At 41.5% G+C, this 19,297-nt stretch overlaps 1 protein-coding gene across 2 annotated transcripts in view; it reads left to right on the top strand.

Moving 5' to 3' along the window:
* The window catches only part of GARRE1 (granule associated Rac and RHOG effector 1), an 82,533-nt gene that overhangs the window by 1,470 nt on the left and 61,766 nt on the right, over nt 1-19,297 (top strand). Inside the window, exon 1 of one of the 2 annotated variants that reach the window (XM_047078288.1) lies at nt 15,071-16,459. The exons of the other annotated variant lie outside the window; for it this stretch is intronic. The gene's annotated coding sequence lies outside the window, so the exon portion shown is untranslated. Of the gene's footprint in view, nt 1-15,070; nt 16,460-19,297 lie in introns of those variants that run through there. 2 annotated transcript variants of the gene reach the window in all.

Raw genomic sequence — 19,297 nt, 5'->3', positions numbered from 1 at the left:
ATTTCGTTCACAGTATCTTTTCTTTTTTCTTAATAATTTTCCTTTACAAGGCTAGGAAATATTTCGTGTTTGGGTGTGGTTTTTTTTTTTTTTCTTTTCTTTTTCTCTTTAAAAATGAAAAGTTTAGTTTATTGTTTCATTTGCTTTCTTGCTGACAGGATAACAAACTCCATATGAAGAGTTCAGGTTTGTTGTGGCAACTTTTCAGTCTGGCATTTGAGATTCTAATCTTCCTCTATTTTTGCACACGAATACGTAGGTTAGCATTGGAGACCAAGATAGAAAAGCTCTCAGATTCCCTTGGCAAGCCTTGATTTTTCAATCTAAAATTATCTCTGGATTTTTGGAAGACAGCATGTTTTAAGCATCCTTAAAAAAAAAATTTAAACAAGTTGCATATGATTCTGCTGAAATCTTACTAAATGTTTATTCTATTTCAATCCCGGAGCCTAATACACCAGAAGCTTTATGTCAAGTGGTGCTTCCAAGACTGTAGGAAAATAATCGTATGTAAGAGCTAGTCGGCTGGGGCATCCCATGGGTTGGGTGTCCACTCTCTTTCTTTCCCTCCTGAGACTTCGTCCTTAGTGGAAAATGATGACCTTCCTCTCTGGACAAAGAATGTTGGTTTGAATAAGGAATAGCTTTACTTTGGAGTTACGGTGGGGCCGGGGAAGGGGGGTGGGGGGGTGCCTTTTTCTCTTAGTATAAGTTCACTAAGAGCCTGAATGAGTGAGGGGTTGTGTTTCAAATGTGTTTATCTCTATTGAAACTGCTCTTGAGGCCCAATCGATAGATGCAGTGGCTGCTGCTTACTCATTTCCCTTGACCTTGACCATAAATATTTGGTATGGTAAGCCAGATTTTCTTGCTGTTGTCAGTCTCCTCTTGGTTGGCCTTTTTGACTTGGAGCTATTGTAGTCCTTTTCTTAAACTTTGTGACTGTGGTTTTTCACTTGTCTTTGTTGGTGCTCGTCCCACATCTGTCTATGAGCATTTTCCAAGGCCTAGCTTCATGCCTCTACCTCTTTTCCCCCAAAACAGTGCTTCTTTGCACTCATCCAGTATGAGATCTAGGCAGAGAACCACTTCACCCCCTCACTCCTGTCTCCATACATTGACCCCAACTCAGACTTTACTGCAAGTCATTTCCGTACCTCCAACAGACCCCTGGTCATGTTCTCCAGTCTGTGCTTTCTCCAGGTGAGGGAGCCCTTCACTGCTTCCCAAGGTGGACTGTCTTTCATGACTGTAAGGACCTATCTCATTCCATTTTCCTTCTTGATTGGAGTTGTATTTGCGGTTTGCTTTCTGTCCCTTTAACATGATTTAGATTTTGTATGTTTACTCTTAGGGACTTCAGACATAATCTGGTCCCACCCTGGATGAGAAAGATGAGACCCAGTGCTTTTATTGATTAATTTAGTCAACTCACATTTATGAAGTACTCACAGTGTGGGCCAGTTACTGTTGTGGAAAATTGGAATACAGAGCTGAAAGACACAGCCTGAACAAGAAGGCCAAATAAGCGATTGCCATAAAGTGTCATAAGTGCCTAGAAGTGGGGGACACATGATAAGCTCCACCAGGTTTCAGAGATCTTGCCTGTCCTTTTCACTGCTATTATCTCCAGGACCTAGAACACAGTGTTCTGGGAACAATCAAGTGTTTGTTGAATGAATCAGTGATCATCTGTGAATGAAATGAGAATAAAAGAGCTGTCTATAGAGAAGATGTAAACCAAGAGACATTTTTGTAAGTGTAGTTTGGAGAATTTCAGGGAAAACTTTAAGTTCAACCAAAATGACCCAGCTATAACCCCAAGAAGGCATGATTGGAATGTGTTTGTAGCCAGAATTGCTTAAACTTAATTTTGTATCCTCAGAAGAAAGACTGCATTTCTAGGAGAGGGTTGGGATGGTGTCTGTGGAAATTGGGGTGGTGAATCCAAGAGAGGAATTTGGTGATATGTCTGTGGGACTGCCTGGGGACTCTGGCCAGAGGAGCTGTGTGCAGTCCTTCAGTGAGCCTCTGCACCATCAAGCAGATGGGTGCATCTCTGTTGATGCCTCTACCCAGGAGAATCTTTCCCTTGCTTTGCTTCCATTCTCCTGATACCTTCTGATTAGAACATGGCTTCACATGGAGATTTCCTGCCAACGAGAGATTATGAATGGCTGAGAGCTCCATATGCAGACTGCTCGGATCGGATCCTGGTCTTGGGGTGCTGGCTAATCTCTGTTTGCCCTTCTGTAGAATGGGGATAATAGTAGTACTTTCCTTTTTGCTGCCTCGCATCTGGTAAGTGCTCAGTAAATATTAGCTTTCATGGGTATTTATAAACTTAGTAACTAGCCCTCTGGTTCATACATAGTCATCTTTGAGTTTAGGTGACCTGAATCAGTTGCCCTGGACCAGTTTGCTCCTGGGTGCACTGACAAAACCTAGAACCAAAAGGGGTAGCCATGATAGATACAATTTTCCCAAACTGTTCCCCCAGAGAATCCACCTGCAGTTGTCAGGGAAGATTCCCTGGAGGATGGGCTTGAGCTGCATACTGTGGGAGAACGTTAGTTCGGCACCACAGTGAGGGGAAAGGACTTTTAGGGAGGGCCATGACAGGCACAAAGGTGTAGAGGTGAGCAGGCTGAGGTATGTGAGCTATAGAGTTTTAGGGTAAAGGGTAGGCAGGTACGAATAAGGAAGTAGAGGGAAATGAGATTGGAGAGGAAAGTGGAGCCAGCTCTTGAAGAAACAATTAAGAACAATATGTAACTTATTGGGCACTAACAATGTGTCAGGTATTATGTTAATCCCTTAGACTCACTGTGGTAACCAGGTTTGGTGCCCTGTGTCTTGTGTATATTACGTTGTTTAGTCTTTACAACAACCTTCTGAAGTAGAGAGGTATATTACAGGAGAAGTAACATGTGGAATGTCAGCTGGTTGGTCTCTGCCTGGTGGGTGATTCAGTCTGCACATCTCTGCAAGGCTAACACTTGGTATCTTTTGTACATTTAAAAGCCTTTGTGACTTATGTATTTCCTGATGAAGTCCACGCCCATCAAGATCCTCTGACTTTATGAACCATCTTGGGTTAAAATGTGAAAATATGTGTATCTTAGCATTGAATAAAAAAGGGTGTAGGTGCAGATATGCATCAAGCTTGGAGAAATGTCATTCAGTGAAAAAGGCAAGATGCAGAACACTGTGTATGGGCCCATTTGTGTAAAAAAAAAAAAAAAAAAAAAAACAGAGAGAGAGAGAGAGAGAGAGAGAGGTACACATGAAATGTTTTGTTTTTTTGTTTTTCTAAGTAGGCTTCATGCCCAGCACAGAGCCCAACATGGGGCTTGAACTCATAAGCCTGAGATCAAGACCTGAGCTGAGATCAAGAGTCGGATTCTTAACTGACTGAACCATCCAGGCGCCCCATGAAATAGGTTTCTAAGTGTAGAAAAAAATTCCTGGAATGATAGAAAAGAAACAGTGGTTGCCTTTGGGATGAAGCCCAAGAAATCTAGGCTGTTAGACTGAACTAGCTTTTTCTCACATACTCTTTTGTGTGATTTCCTTTTCACTGTATATGTGTATTATATTTTCAATTAAAAGTTAATAAAAGCAAATTTTTAAATGTTTGCCATGTATGTAGCAGTCATTAAGAGGGGGAATGTAGCATAGATGTTGAGAACAAGGACTCTATCCAGACTGCTTGGGTTCCGTTCCTGCCTCTGCCACTTACTAGTCATTAATCTCTAAGTCACACAGCCTCTGTTTTCCCCATTTTACCCTGTCTGAAAATGGGAGAGGCAGCATTAGCTATCTCCTGGAGTTACAGTGAGGTGTAAATGAGTCAGTACTTGTGAAGTTCTTAGAACAGTTCCTGACCGATGTGTTTTGTGGTGGTGGTGGTGGTGGTGGTGGTGTGGCCTTGTGGCCTTGTACTGTGCACCGCGGTGCATGTGAAGATGGGGCCACCCTGTTGCTGCACACTTGCAGTTCATGCAGAAAGGGAAGCTAACAAAAAGCAATGGCAGTGGAGGCTGCAGGAGCTCACGACAGGCTCTGGGAACTGAAGGGGCCCACGATGGTTTCATCCAAACAGTGGATCTTAAATACGGGCAACTGCTAGAAAAAGTGAAATGAGAGAAAAGGGAACACAGGGACTTGTTTCAAGGGTGATCTGTGCCCTAGACAGACAGAGAAATGAGACAGGCAGGAGGCTGAAGGGAGCCTGAAATTGGGATACAGCAGCGTGTGATGGCAGGTCGTCATTATATGGCCGAGTTTTTCTTAGCAGGTATAAAATAATGATACGATTTATAAATGACATCCTAGGTTTGATGAAATGTACCTTGATCTTTGAAATGGCCATGATGTAGGTGTTCCTGTGTAATTTATTTAATGAATCCCTTAATGCAGAATACGCGGGCTACTTCCAGGTGGATGCTTGTGGACAGTGCTGCCAGTGAGTGTCTTGGATACAGGCGTCTACATTTACTGAGTCTGTTTCTAGGATTCATTCCTAGATGCTATCACTTTTTTTTTTTGTTAACTGTTTGACTATGTCCCTTGTGTCTGGGCCACAGTCTGATATGTGGTTTTTCAAATTGGTAGTTGCAAAGAGTGTTAATGGGATAGTTTTTTGAGTGCAGAATTAGATCTAGATATTACCTGGAAAAAAAATCTAAATGTTCATATTAGAAATAATTTTGGGATTAGGTGCTAGCAAGATGGTAATTACAATGGGGAACCTGGGAATCCCAGAGTCTTCCCCTACCCCACCCCCCAGGTCCTAGAGGTGGATGCCTGAGAACTGGCAGAGGAGAGCTGGCCTGGCTCCCAGACTCAAGTGCTGCAGGTTGCGGTAACCTGGGCAGGGAAGTCAAAAGTGGTCCCTCTCTCATGCTCCCAAAGACCTGTCCTGCCCCTGAGTCTCAGAGTAGCAGAGAATGCAGCCACATCCCTGTGCTTCATAATGTGAGTCAGTCCCCCTCTTCAGCCTAGTCCTGGCTCATCTTCCTTCAGCTAGGGGCCGAAGGGGAGGGAGTGGTGAGCAGGGAAATGGGAGGAGCCTTGACCTTCCCTCTGAAGGACACAGGGCAGCCCTCTTAGTTTGTTGCCAGGACTTTGAGAGTTGGGGCCAGAGCAGCAGGAAGGTAAGTACTATTTTTGAAAAATATTGTAACTGTGGTATTTTGAGGAGGAAAAGTTTGCTTTTTTCACTGACAGTAGGGCAGTATGAAGAATTTCACTAGAAGATAAAATGCTTCCTTCTGACTGGTGCCCAGCCTCTTTCGGAGCGGATGGATAGCTGCAGTTCCTGAGTGAGACTCAAGCTGTGCCAGGTACTGTGGTTTATGGATTTAGGCCTCCCCACTGGACTGAAGAAACTGAGGCACAGAGTTCAAAGAAACTGAGGCGTAGATTAGTAAGTGCCGTTCACTCAACTGATAATTACTGAGAACAAAGATGCATATCTAGGTCAGTCTGACTCCCAAACCCATACAGATAATGACTTGCACTTTGTCAGTGCCTGTTTCCAGGAAATCTCTTTGTATTGGAGCATCTTACCTACAAGGTAAAAGCATGAGCTTTTTCTCCCATTAGGTTGGAAGCTCCTCAAGAACAGGAATTGTGTCTGTTTCATTCATCACTGTATCCCCAGTGCCTGGAGCGGTGTCGTGCACATAGTAGGGCCTCAGTAAATGCTCGAGTATGTGAGGGCTCGTGGCCTGGAGAAATGGCAGAGCCTGGAAGTCAGTCTGGTGGTAAGCCACTGCAGGCCTGCTCTACCGCTGTCTTCCCTGCCTGGGGAGAATGGGAGGGATGGAGAGGAGGCTTCTTAAATGTCCTCACTGCTAATTATTTGACCTGCTGGGATTTTGTGAGGTAGAATGGGGTCCCTCTGCCTTGACTCTGACTTGTGGTTCTTTTTGAGAGTTGGGAAGGCTTGCTGGGTGTGCAGAATTGAAGGCAGTGTTCCCAGCTTGGAGGCAGGAGCTGGGTAATTGTCCACTGATAAAATTTTTCAAGGGTGCCTTAAATTTTCAGAAACGGTCCTGAATCTGAAGCATATTTATCTAAAATCTGTGTAATTCCTCTCCATAGTAAGAGAAATAATTTATAGATTACAGTTTGATTTACCCATTTGTATATGAGTTTCTTGATAAATACTTGTTTTTCCCCATTTGAGGTTAATTTTAAATAGGTTCCACAGTGCAAATTGTTAAGAATGAGTAGCACTATTAAGTTTTCTTAAATAACTTTCTAATGGGTACATCAATTTTCATTAGTCAGCTTGCTTTTATGTTAGGAAACTTTGCGAATAACAACTGCTAAAACTAGGCTCAAACAGAGCTGAGTGGATCAAGGCTTTTTCACGTAATATACTAATAAAAATAGACTAGAGGTTTTTAATAGATGTAGATTTGGGGGACCGTTTTAACAATTTGGGTTCAAAAAATTACATCAGTGTTTGTGTTTTTTAAAAAATGATTGACTTTAGTCAACTATACTTCAGTTTAGAAAAAAGATGGACTTTAGGTCATTCTCCTTGACTTATACCCGAATTTCTGTCATTGGCAAAATTTGTTGTTGTGAATGTTTTCATAGTGCTCAGCTGCATTTGATGTGAAAAAATTTTTTTCAATACTTTTTATTTAAAAAAATTATTTAATGTTTATTTATTTTGAGAGAGAGCATGTGCAAGCAGGGTAGGGGCAGAGGGATATGTAGAGAGAATCCCCAAGCAGGACTCAAACTCATGAACCGTGAGATCATGACCTGGGTCAAAATCAAGAGTTGGTCGCTTAACCGACTGAGCCACCCAGGTGCCCCTGATGTGAAAAATTTTAATGGTCCAAAACCATTTTAGTTTATAAATAAAAACCTGGTTTTACCTGAGCAGACTTTCTCAGAAGTTTCAGAGCTAACTGTATTTATCCTTTGGTGATGTGTGGTAGTTATTTGTAGATAAACCTTTTCTTGGCAAGGCTTTGCCAGCTGCCCCCACCCCCTGCTTTTCCTTCTTTTGAAGACTTCTGTTGAATAAAGTTTTTTTGGCTCAGAGTGTTCCTCTAATAAAATTCTTTCAAAATTTCTATCCTTGTTTTGTTTTAAAGGCAACAGCTTTTTGAGTTACTCTTTTGATTTTATAAGACTAAACACAAGTCTTAGGATACAGTAGGTTGATTTATTACGAAAAAATTCAATACCTAGCTAGATCTCTCCTCATGAGGACCTATAATGGATTTTTTTTCCCATTAAATTTTCACCATTTTTCTTGGTATGAAACTGAATATATGGTGATTACCATCCATTTCATTGACGTTTCTACTTATTCATATGCTGTTTACAAAAATAAATTAGTCTTGGGGCGCCTGGGTGCCTCAGTTGGTTGAGTGTCCAACTCTTGGTTTCGACTCAAGTCAGGATCTCACAGTTCATGGGATCAAGCCCCATGTCAGCTCTGTGCTAACAGTGCTGAGTCGGTGTGGGATTTTCTCCCCCCCCCCCCCCCCGCCTCTCCTGCACTCTCTTTCTCAAAATAAATAAATAAGCTTAAAAAAAATAAACTAGTCTTTGATCTTCCTTTCTCTCCCCACCCCCAAAATACCCTCAATTTAAGCAAAATTGCCCTTCATCTATATGACTATGTAACACATTTGGCCTTTTTTTTTTTTTTTTTTGCCTGTGCTATTTTGAAACTGAATTTCAACTCTGTTGACTTTATGGTTAGAAAATTTTTTTCTTCTGCTTAAATTATCAGTTGTTCGTAGATTACTAAATAAAAAAAGCTCTTCAGACCCACTAATGACAACTTGCTTTGTTATTGTAGAGGAATGTCCTGTTTTGTGGTGATAAATGTTACAGTGTTACAGAGCAAGTGTCAGGACAGGAGATAGTCAGACATCACCGTGTGGAGACAGTTAGTTCCCCTCTTAGACCAGAAGCTCCTGACCACAGGCACTGATATCCTGGGTTCCTGGAACACTCAGGCACCATTCACACACAGGGTTCAAGGTGTTGCTGTGGAATGGGTATAGTAACATCTTTATTTTAACTATTGTAAATTCGAACATTGATTAGAGTTTCTATTTAGTAGGGTTTTTTTTTTTTTTCTATGTCCTTGAGTTTTCATAGCTCACTTTAGGATACATGAACTTCGGATTTTGTCAACTGATCAGTTATTCAGTAAGTTTTTGTTTTGCATTAACAGTAGTTTTAGTAGTCATTTCTTGAACAGAAAAAAAAAATAATCTTGGCCTCCTTAAAACTTTTTCACTGACATGTTTTACTCTGATAGAACTTTAATGTTTCTGGAGTTTTTGCATGATTCTTTAAACTAACATTCTTTAACTAATTAACATTAGTTCCATGGAAACTGTGTCCGTATAATAGGCTAGTGTTCAGTTTTGCGCATATTTTTATTTGGGGGCAGTCTCCTGGGCACAGAAATAATCTGGGCTTGGTGGACCCAGAAGTGTCACTTCCTTTCCTCTGACTTTGGCTCTCCATGCCTGCCTTTCCATTTTGATGTTTTAATGATACCCTCCCTGCTCAGTGATTTGTGTTCAGGAAGCTAGGCAGTGATTACTTTTGTTTCTGCTTTGCGAACTTCCTCCCCCACTTCCTATTTTTACCGAGCAACTACAGGAAATGAGGCAGCTCCTGGCTGGCTGCTGCTAAGCACTGATTTGGGGTGGCAGAGGACAAGGCCTTAGGGCCTGAGCCATTTAAAACATTTTCCACCTTAGTCTTTTCGCTACCTCTTTCCTGTAGGAATCACAGGAACCTGATTTTATGATTGGGTTGAGATGATGACGTGTCCTCCTTACCCTTGGTGTGGTGTGGTGTTGCTCAGTAGGAGGGCAGCGCTTCTGTGCAGTAGGTGAGAGGTTTTCTCCATTATAACAGTAGGAGCGGGACGTCGTGGCCCAGCTGCTGTCCTGGGTGAACAGTCTGGCAGAAGCAGAGGGTGGGCTGAAGGGACCTGTTCCAAGTAAGGCTGGAAAGGTGGGTTCTGGTCACTTAGTGGGAGCCTTGACTGGCAGGCTCGGAGGGGACTAAAGAGCACTGTCTGCTCTCTGAGATCTTTGAAGAGTGCCTCAGCCTTTGTGGTGTTCTCCTTCCCCTGAACTCATAATGGTGTTTGTGTTTTAAGCCACTGTTTAGCATTTACCCACTTGTTTTCCCATGATAACTCTTACTGTATTGTGGACCTGTGATAGCTTAACTTATGTAGGAAGTGTGTATCCTCTTCCCAGAGAGAAGTAACTTTTTACACATTAGGTAACTTGAACACGGAAGGTGGACATCTTGGGTTGGGTAATTGTCTTTGGATGAACAAGGGAGATGCCCTGTGCATCATAGGATAGTTAGCATTTCTGGCCTCTACCCCCTGGCACTTGCCCCAGTTGTGACGACCAAAAAATGTTTCCAGACATTGCCAAATGTCCCCTGAGGTGGGTGTATGTGTGTGTATGTGTGTGAAGTATCCTCTCCTCCACTTGTTGAGAACCACTGTGTTAAAGGATTGAATGCTGACTTCTACTTTTGTAAAATGGAATAAAATACAATGTTGGGTTCCAACGCTGAGGTACATCTTCCCTTCTGCGTACTTCAGTTGAAAGAGCTGGGTCTGAGCATCTGACAGCTTGGCTTCTGGTCCTCACGGCAAGCATTCTCTCTCAGTCCTGTCTTGCTTGCTCCAGAAGACTACTGCATGTATAAAGAAGAAAATGAGAGGCATTTAGAGGCTACTGCATGTAGCAGTAACAATAGCTAACATTTATGGAGCAGTTGCTGTAGACCAGGTGAACAGAATTGGTGGGATTGAATGTAAGGGATAGAAAGCAAAGGGACCAGGACAGGGCCCACGTGGGGCAACATCTTGGGTTTAGGCTCATGGCTGGAGGTGCCTTTAACCAAGACAGTAAATACAGCGGGAGGAGCAGGGAGTGGAAGGATGACTAAGTATAGTTTGAAGGACCTGAGGAGATGTCTCATGGGTCTAGTCCTGGGAGGGAGAGAGAGAGAGAGGGAGAGGGAGAGGGAGAGAGGGGTCTTGACCAGAGTTGAATGTGGGTGTCATCAAGAATAGATATGGGTGTGATCTCCTAAAGAGAAATCTCTTTACTTTTCATTACTCCAGCTCAACTTCCTGTCACTTCCAAGACTACAGCTTTAAGCCATATTCTCTACGAGTGATAAACAGAATGCTGCCGTCTAGATATTTGACAGAGGTGGGATAGTGCGGTGGAGAGCTCCGCCTCTGGCAGCAGACTGCCAGGCCCCAAACCCAGTTCTCTTGGTGACTCCTACCTTAGCCACGTGGCAAGAACTTGAAAAACTCACTTAACCTCTTTAGATGCTTCACCTACCTCACAGGGTCATGGAGAGAATTAAATTAGATAATAACATGTAAAGTGCATAGCACAAAGCCTAGTATTGAATACCCACTTGGTTCATGTCAGCTGTTTTTATTTTAGGGTTCTAGCAAGGATTAAATGAGATTATGTAGCTAAAGCTTGGTTTAATGCTTGACAGATTGTCGGCGCTTGATAAATGGTTTGTTTTGTTGAGGAGTGCTTGTGTGAACATGACATGTCATCGGTAGTTGTGTTTTTGTTTTTTGTTGTTGTTTTTTTTTTAAGCAGAGCCTTATTTCTAGCACTTAACCACTGCCTCTGTGGGCAGCAACACTGACTGTATAAAAATCACCATTAAATAAATACTGAGGATGTACTGATCATTCATCAAATACCTGTTGAATGTTTACAGTGTAGTTAGCACTCTTGAATATCTTGAATGAGCTCCATGATCCCGAGCGTTGGAGGTGGCAGGGAAACACACAAACTGGTAGTGTGATGCAGTATGTTACAATACAATAAAGATAATGCTAAGACGTGGCCAAAAACAGTGTGTTACGGTAGCACACAGGGGGACCCCTAGCTCACTTTTTGCCAAGGTGGCTTCCCAGAGGAGGTGATTTCTAAGTTAGACATCCAAGAGAAGTGAGTATAAACCAGGAGAGCTTTGCAGGCAGAGGGAACTGAGCACGTAGATGGTAAGAGGGAAGATGGCACAAGCAAGACCTGGACAGTGGTGGGCAGTGGGGTGGGGGAAGACAGCTGGGAAGCGTTGTGGACAGCCATAACTGACGTTAAGCAGCGGAGTAGATAATTAAATTGGCTCTAAAACAGTGACACAGCAACCAGAATGGAGCAGTCCAGGAGTTTGGAAGGAGGTTCCTGTGTCATTCCAGCAAGAGGAAAAGAAGATCAGAACTCTGGATCGGCAATAAAGATTGAAGAGAAAAGACTTGAGAGCTATTAAGGAGGCAGGAAGGGTACGACTAAATGATTAAGTGGCTGTAGAGGGGAGTGAGGAGTAGAGGATAGCACCCAGGCGTCTGGCTCACAGGTGGAGATGGTGGATCCAGTAGGTAGGCGGTGATGACGTTCACTAAGACAGGAAAGGAGCGATGGAAGACGGGGAGGGTTGTTTGTGGGCACTTGATTTGAGGACCTGTCCGGAAGGTTGTTGAATATTTGGGATCAGGAGCACAGGAGAAAGATCTGGGCTAGAGAGATGGATTTGGGGATCCTCCCAGCGAGAATATGTTGATAATAGCAACAGACAAGGCACAGCATAGAACTCTGGGGGAACCATAGTGCTTCAGGTCTGTCAGGGGACGAGTGGCTCAAAGAGGCCACTAAGAATGGCCAGGGGGACAGGAGTGGAGCTTAGGAGAGCTAGCATCTCCTCAGTCAGCATTGCCTCACTCTTCTTAGTGTGATAACAGATAAGGGGAGCCAAAAAAGTAGAGTCCTAGGACTCAGAGAACAAAGAACTAAATCTTTCGGGCATTTTCTCTTGCCTTGGATAGATATTTTAAATTCATGAATGTTGAGAATAAAATTCTTCAAAGCATTTTTCTGGAGCGCATTTCTAAATATGGCTTGTGTCATTCTGAACTGACAAAAAACATGGAAATGATTGGGCTTTGAACTTCACAGACAATAACTTCACTAATCTCCCTGAAGAATTTCCTGTGGCGTCTCCACATTATCAAGGGTAGATTTAGATTTACATTGTTACAGACTGGAGAGGAGAGAAAATATTCTGTATTTTTTTCTTTGAAGAGGGAATTGTTTATGGAGTGGTTCATGTTTTTCTTTTCTTTTATAACAGCTTTATTGAAATATAACTCACATACTCTATAATTCGTCCATTTAAAATATATGATTCAGTGATTTTTAGTACATTCAGAATTCTACAGCCACCACCATAATCAATTTTAGAATGTTTTTATCACTATAAAAAGAAACCCTGTACCCATTAGCATTCATTCCTTATTCTTCTCATCCCCCAGCCCTAGGCAACCATTAATCTACTTTCTGTTTCAATGGATCTGCCTATCCTGGATGTTTCATATTAATGCAGTCCTGTAGTATGTGGCCTTTTGTGTCTGTCTTCTTTCACTTAGCATAATGTTTTCAAGGCACATACGTGTTGTAGCGTGTATCAATGTTTCATTCCTTTTTATGCCTGAATAATATCCCATTGGCTGGCTGCTAAATTACATCTTCTTTGTTCATTCATCAGTTGATAGACATTTGGGTTGTTCCCACGTTTTTACGATTATGAATAGTAAACTTCATATACAGGTTTTTTGCGTAGACATGTTTTTCATTTCTCTTAGGTGTATACGTAGGTGTGGAATTGCTCGGTTATGTGGTAATCCTATTTTTAACCTTTTGAAGTACTGCCAGACTGCTTTCCAGAGTATCTGCACCATTTTACACTCCCACAAGCAGTATATGAGGAGTCCAGTTTCTCCACATCCTCACCAGCACTTGGTATTGTCTGTCTTTTTTATGAAAGCCATCTCAGTTGCTGTGAAGTGGTATCATGGTTTTAACTTGCATTTCCCTGATAGCTAATGATGCTGAGCATCTTTTTGTATGCTTATTGGCCATTTATATATCTTTTTCGAAAGGTTCATCTACGCTTGATCATTAATTCTGGCAAGTAAATTAAGTTGCAAAACCTGACACTGAAAGAACAGATGAACGTATTTGACTACAGAAATTAGGTGTGCATGCGTGTGCGTGCACGTAGTGAAAGATGCTGTAAACAGATATAAAAGATAAAGGACAGGCTCCCCAGAGAAATCACCAGCACTGTACTCTCCACCCACCTGTCCTCTTCCCTCTCCACCTGAGCTTGAGAAACAGAGTGTTTGATGATCCTGTTACCTAGCTGTGACTTTGGAAGTAGGGACCATGATCTCTGCCTTCTTCCCTGTAGCACTTAAGTACCCAGATACTGCCACCACTGCAGGTTTCTGTAGAACAGTGGCCTGACAAGTTAGAGAAATAGCTTGCCACGTGGATGAACATGTTGAACCATGTATCAGAATTTCCTTCCTTTTTAGGCTTAATGATATCCCATTTTATGGTGGTACCAAATTTTGTTTACACTCATCCATTGATGGACATTCGTCTTATTTCCACCTTTTAGCTGTTATGAATAATGCTGCTATGAACGTCGGCGTACAAACATCTGTTCAAGTTCTTGCTTTCACTTCTTTTGTTGTGTATATATCAAGAAGTGAAATTGTTGGATCTTATGGTAATTATACATTTAATTTTTTGAGGCACCATTGTACTGTTTCCACAGAGACAGTACCGTTTTATATACCCACTGGTGATGCCCAGGGTTCCAATTTTTCAATATCCTTGAGAACATATTATTTTCTGTGTGGTTTTTTTCTTTTTATAATAGCCACCCTAATGGATTTGTGGTGGTATGTCATTGTGGTTTTGATTTGCAGTTTCCTGATGATCAGTAATGTTGAGCATCTTTTCATGTGTTTGTTAGCCATTTGTTTATTTCTAGTCACGTCCTTTGCCCGTATTAAAACTGGATTGTTTGGTTTGGGGTTTTTGTTTTTGTTTCTGTTTTGTTTTTTATTTTGAGTTGTATGTAGTTCTTATATATCCTGGATATTAATCCCCTTTCAGAGGTATAATTTACATACATTTTCTCTCATTCTGTGGGTTGCCTTTTCACTCTGTTGATAGTGTCCTTTGATGCACAATAGTTTTAATTTTGATGAGTTCAGTTTGTCTGTTTTTTTCTTTTGTTGCCTATGCTTCGGTGTTTTACCCAGGAAGTCATTGCCAAGTCCAAACTCATTAATTTTTATATATTTAATGAATTTTGCTCTAGGAGAGTATGTATTTATTTATTTAGTATGCTTAAATTGTCCCATTATTGGCCATTAATACAGCTTATTCTTCAGGTTGCGTCTGAGTCCTTTTGACAGGAGTCACATTAGAAGAATTCCTTGCTGCCTGGCCTGATAAGAATTCCTGGCTTATCTTTTTTGTTTCTGACCCCAGATCTAGAATCAGCCATTTCTTTAAGGAGCTCTGGTTTTGGGGGTGGGAAATAGTATTAGGGACATTCATTACAACTGAGATGTGAATCCTTGTAGGTCTTTTTAGTAAAGTAAACATGTACATTTTGGAAAGAAAAAGGTAAATCATGATTTCAGGCTAATATCTCAAAATCAGATGAATCGTTAAAGGATTTTTGTTTCTTTGATTTTATATTTGTGTCTGTTCTCCTTCGTTGGCAGTAACACCAAAGAGTTACAGTAAAAATACTGTTTTCAACTTGAAATAATCCTTCTCTGTGTGGTTATGCCACACTATTTGATAGTTTAGGTTCATTTTTCTGTTTTTTTTATTTTTAGGGATTGTTTTCTTTTTTTTTTTTAATTTTTTTCAACGTTTCTTTATTTTTGGGACAGAGAGAGACAGAGCATGAACGGGGGAGGGGCAGAGAGAGAGGGAGACACAGAATCGGAAACAGGCTCCAGGCTCTGAGCCATCAGCCCAAAGCCTGACGCGGGGCTCGAACTCACGGACCGTGAGATCGTGACCTGGCTGAAGTCGGACGCTTAACCGACTGCGCCACCCAGGCGCCCCAGGATTGTTTTCTTTTTGATTTACTTTTCTTTTTTTAGTTGTACAAAATATTTACTTAGTTCTAAAGATAAAACTATAAAGCAAGGTAGATTGAGAGAATGAATGGCTTTCTTCCATGCCCTTGTTTACTCTGTACCACATAGGTAACATTTTAATTGGTTTTTGATTTATTCTTCTGTTGCTTACTTTAAAACATATAAGCAAATGTGTGTGCATATCTCCTGCACCCTACTCCACTCTCATTTTATTTTTCCCTTGTTTTTCATCTTAGCAATCATATTTCTTATTTTCAAGAATTCTTCCTTCTGCCTCCTTTATGGTTTGCTTGCTTTTGTTTTAAGGGTGCATTATCTGATATCTCTCTAAGGATACCAGTTAAAATTTCTTTTCAGGGACAAAATCTGTTTCTTCTGGAGTCCAATCTGCTTTTCATCCTAGGTGTCCTTTTGTGTCCTCTGGTTGTTAGGGGTTTTTTGTTTTTTGTGTTTGTTTTTCGTTTTTGTTTTTTTAAGTCTACTGTCTGATGATCCTTATCAGTGAAGAACTGGGTTGATGATATATATAGGTAATTGAGAAAAGGTTCCTGTTTTTCCAGCAGTCCTTTTGCCATAGGAGAAGTTAGCTGATTAAGTGACCAACCATCAGAAGAATGGAGATCAAGTTGATGAACCTATTTCCCACTCCTTACTTCTGTACCTGCTGACTCAAAGCCAGGTGTTTATACAGCTCCTCCAGGAAAAAAGGCTCTGTCCCTCTGCCCACCTTTGGCTCTGCGTGTTCTGGGAAGTGTTTAGCTCGGCTGTGGTCTGTTGTATCATGTAATTCCCTCTGCCTTCTCCATCTTCTGGAAAGTGGCCAGCATTTAAATAGACTATATCCCTCAGCCCTACTCATCACTGTTGTGTTGTGATTCCCTTGTCAATGTCTTTATGGTTACTTCATTAGGATTTGGGGCCAGTGGGAAGGTAAGTATTTGTGCCTATTTATTTAGCCCATCATTCTGAAGTGAAGCTACTTTGTGCCATACCGTTGCAGACAACAGGACTGCTTTTCACTCCCATTTTCTCTGCTGGCTAATGACTGAAATGGATTTATAATTATTCTCTGTATTCCCAAATCATAGCTATCACATCGTTGAAACATGTGATGCCTCCTGCCCTAGGATACGTAGATTTCTACTTAGTTCCGGGGTTGGGACCTTTCCAGGACCTTTGTCTGTACTTTTCTCCAGACGAACAGAGATAACAAGGCCTGCCTACTGTCACTTATTGTATGGGAATGACAATAACAAGTTCATCATTTAGTGCTCAGTATGTGCCAGGTGTCATTCTATGTGCTTTATGTGTATAAACTCATTTAACTTCATAACAGTAGTTACTGTTATTATCCCTATCTTACAGATGATGAAACTGAGGCACAGAGAGGTTAAAGAACTTGCCAAGGTCACATAGCTGGTAAGTGGCAGAGCCAGGATCCCACCCAGTTATTCGGTCCCTAAGGTCACTCTCTTATCCACTGTACTCTCTATAAAGGGAAGCTTTTCAGATTTTCTCAGGCTGACCAAACCATTTTTGATATCAGTTAGGAGTATAAGAAAACTCTTTTTATACTTTGTCTAGTTTCAAGCATGTTCTTTGTTATTGTTTGAAATAGAAATTGCTGATGACTTTGATTGCAGAAAGGAAGGTTTTAAATGACATAATCAGGTCTGGGCTCAATTTTAATCTATTGAGAATTTAGCAAACTACTGTGGTGTTGAAAAAACGTGACTTATCTACTAAAATGTCCTCTTCAGCTATGTGTTTGTAAATCTTGGGCATCATTAAAACTTATGAATAAAATACTTAAATCTTACAAGTCTTGGCTACAACTAACTACTGAGGTCTTTCACAATGTATATTGACTTCCACAATGCATATGAATAATGGATTCATAAGTGATTAATATTTTCCCAGTGAAAATTCTTTGTAAGAAAATACAGAAATGTCCTGAAATAGATTGAACATATTTTAGCCCTTCAGGCAGATAAATATGGGGTGAAAGCATTAGAAAAACATTAAGCGTTGAGAAGAATTTTATGTAAAAAATAACAAAAGGGATATATCCAGGTGCTTCTGTGCATGTCTGTGTGCATTTTATACTTTTTATTGTGGAAATGTTCAGTCATACACAACAGTAGAGCAAATGGTTGATGGATCTCAGGTACCCATCACCCATCCAACAGTATTTTGTCAGGGGATGTTATCACTGCCGTGAAGACAACTCCTTAAATGGATGTCACCACCTTTCCTGCTTCTTAGCTCTTGGCAAAATCACGTTTGAAAACGATAGAACCTGAGTGTTATTTCAATTCCATCATATTTCCTTGAATTCAACACTGTCTAGTTTTATTATAGCAAAGATCAGCACAGGAACAAACAGATCTTTTAAGAATAAGTAAAAGCCAGTTTTCATCTTCTTTTTTTTTTTTTTTAATTTTTTTTTTTTTTCAACGTTTATTTATTTTTTGGGACAGAGAGAGACAGAGCATGAACGGGGGAGGGGCAGAGAGAGAGGGAGACACAGAATCGGAAACAGGCTCCAGGCTCTGAGCCATCAGCCCAGAGCCTGACGCGGGGCTCGAACTCCCGGACCGCGAGATCGTGACCTGGCTGAAGTCGGACGCTTAACCGACTGCGCCACCCAGGCGCCCCCCAGTTTTCATCTTCTTAAGGGGCTTGTGTGTTCTCTCTGCCTGGGGAAGAACCCACCTGACTGTGGGACATAAGTGGTCTTGTTAGAAGGGATTATACACATAGGTTCTCACTGAGGCACGGGGAGTATGGAGGGCAGGTGGTTCTTCACCTAGGGCTCCAATTCCAAAACTGAAGGGAGACCTCAGTGTTTTGGATATGTGTTTGACTAGGAGTGTTTTTTCATCAGTTTCTCAAAAGAGTCTATGACCTTTCCCGCCGCCCCCCCCCCCCCACCATCTTCCACTCCCCAACTCCACATACATATACACAACACAGAACCATGTCCCGGAGCAGCCCATGTGGGAATCACCTGGCATCTGGAAAGCATCTTTGAGGACTCAGTGTTACCAAACAGCCTCTCCTGTGTGGGATCAGAATTGCGTCCACCACCTAGTCAGAACTACACAACACCCAGCAAGGCTGGGTTGTCAGCCATGGCTGATGGTAATGCTTACCCAATATTCCATATGGGCGCCTACATTTCCCAGCCTCTCTTGTCATTACATTGGTACCATGTGACTAATTCTAGTCAAAGGGCCATGAGGGGAAGTGATGTGTGTTGCTTCCAGTGGGAAGTAGTGAAGAGTAGGTCTGAGTTCCTTTTTTTGTGCTGAGATGACTGGAAAACACAAGTTCTGATCGTGTCACGACAAGTTGAAGAAGGGCTGCCAGACCCATGCTGAACTTCATGTGAGCAAGAAATAAATCTGTCAGGTTAAGCCACTTGTTTCAGGATTTGTTGCTACAGCATAGCTTAATCTGTCTGCCAGTCGGAATAGTTCAGAACAGAACATTTACATATGTGTTCGGAGCTCTGAGAATCCACACACCCAAGTTTGATCCCGGCGCTCTATGGTCTAGTGCAGCTGTTCAGCATCCTGGGATTTTCCCCCTCATCTGTAAATTGAAGGGCTTAAATTAGATGATCTTTATGGACCCTTTTGGCACCGACGTTTCTAGATTCTGGTTAGCAGCATTTAAGTACAGCTTTCTAATGAAGTATGAAAAGGAGACTAATGCTGGCACTAAAGGTGTCCCTGGGAAACTTGTTTTTGGGGCACCTGGGTGGCTCAGTCAGTTGAGCATCTGACTTTGGCTCAGGTCATGATCTCACAGTTTGTGAGTTCGAGCCCCACGTTGGGCTCTGTGCTGACAGCTCAGAGCCTGGAGCCTGCTTCAGATTCTGTGTCTCCTCCTCTCTCTGCCTCTCCTCTGCTCATGCTCTATGTGTGTGTGTGTGTGTGTCTCTCTCTCTCTGAAAAATAAACATTAAAAAATATAAAAGAAATAAAAAATAAAAAAATAAAGGTGTCCCTGGGAAACTTGTTTTTTATTATGTACCTTTTGCTGTTAAATGAGAAGTTACGAAAGGAAAATGGCAATGAAAGATTTATTATTTAAATTCATTTTTTAAAAATTCATTTAAAAATAACAGCTTTATTGAGATATAGTTTATATACCATGTGTTTTAGTATATTCACGGTGGTACAACTATCACCACTATCTAACTTCGGTACTTTGTCATCACCCCAAAAAGAAACCCTGTACGCATTAGCA

Source organism: Lynx rufus, unplaced genomic scaffold, assembly GCF_022079265.1.
Source record: "Lynx rufus isolate CCGP_SWC_20201006 ecotype Redwood Valley unplaced genomic scaffold, mLynRuf1.p SCAF_16, whole genome shotgun sequence".
Taxonomy (NCBI): Eukaryota; Metazoa; Chordata; class Mammalia; order Carnivora; family Felidae; genus Lynx; species Lynx rufus.
Note: the sequence above shows the minus strand (reverse complement) of the source record. Positions and strands in the feature narration are given on the sequence as shown.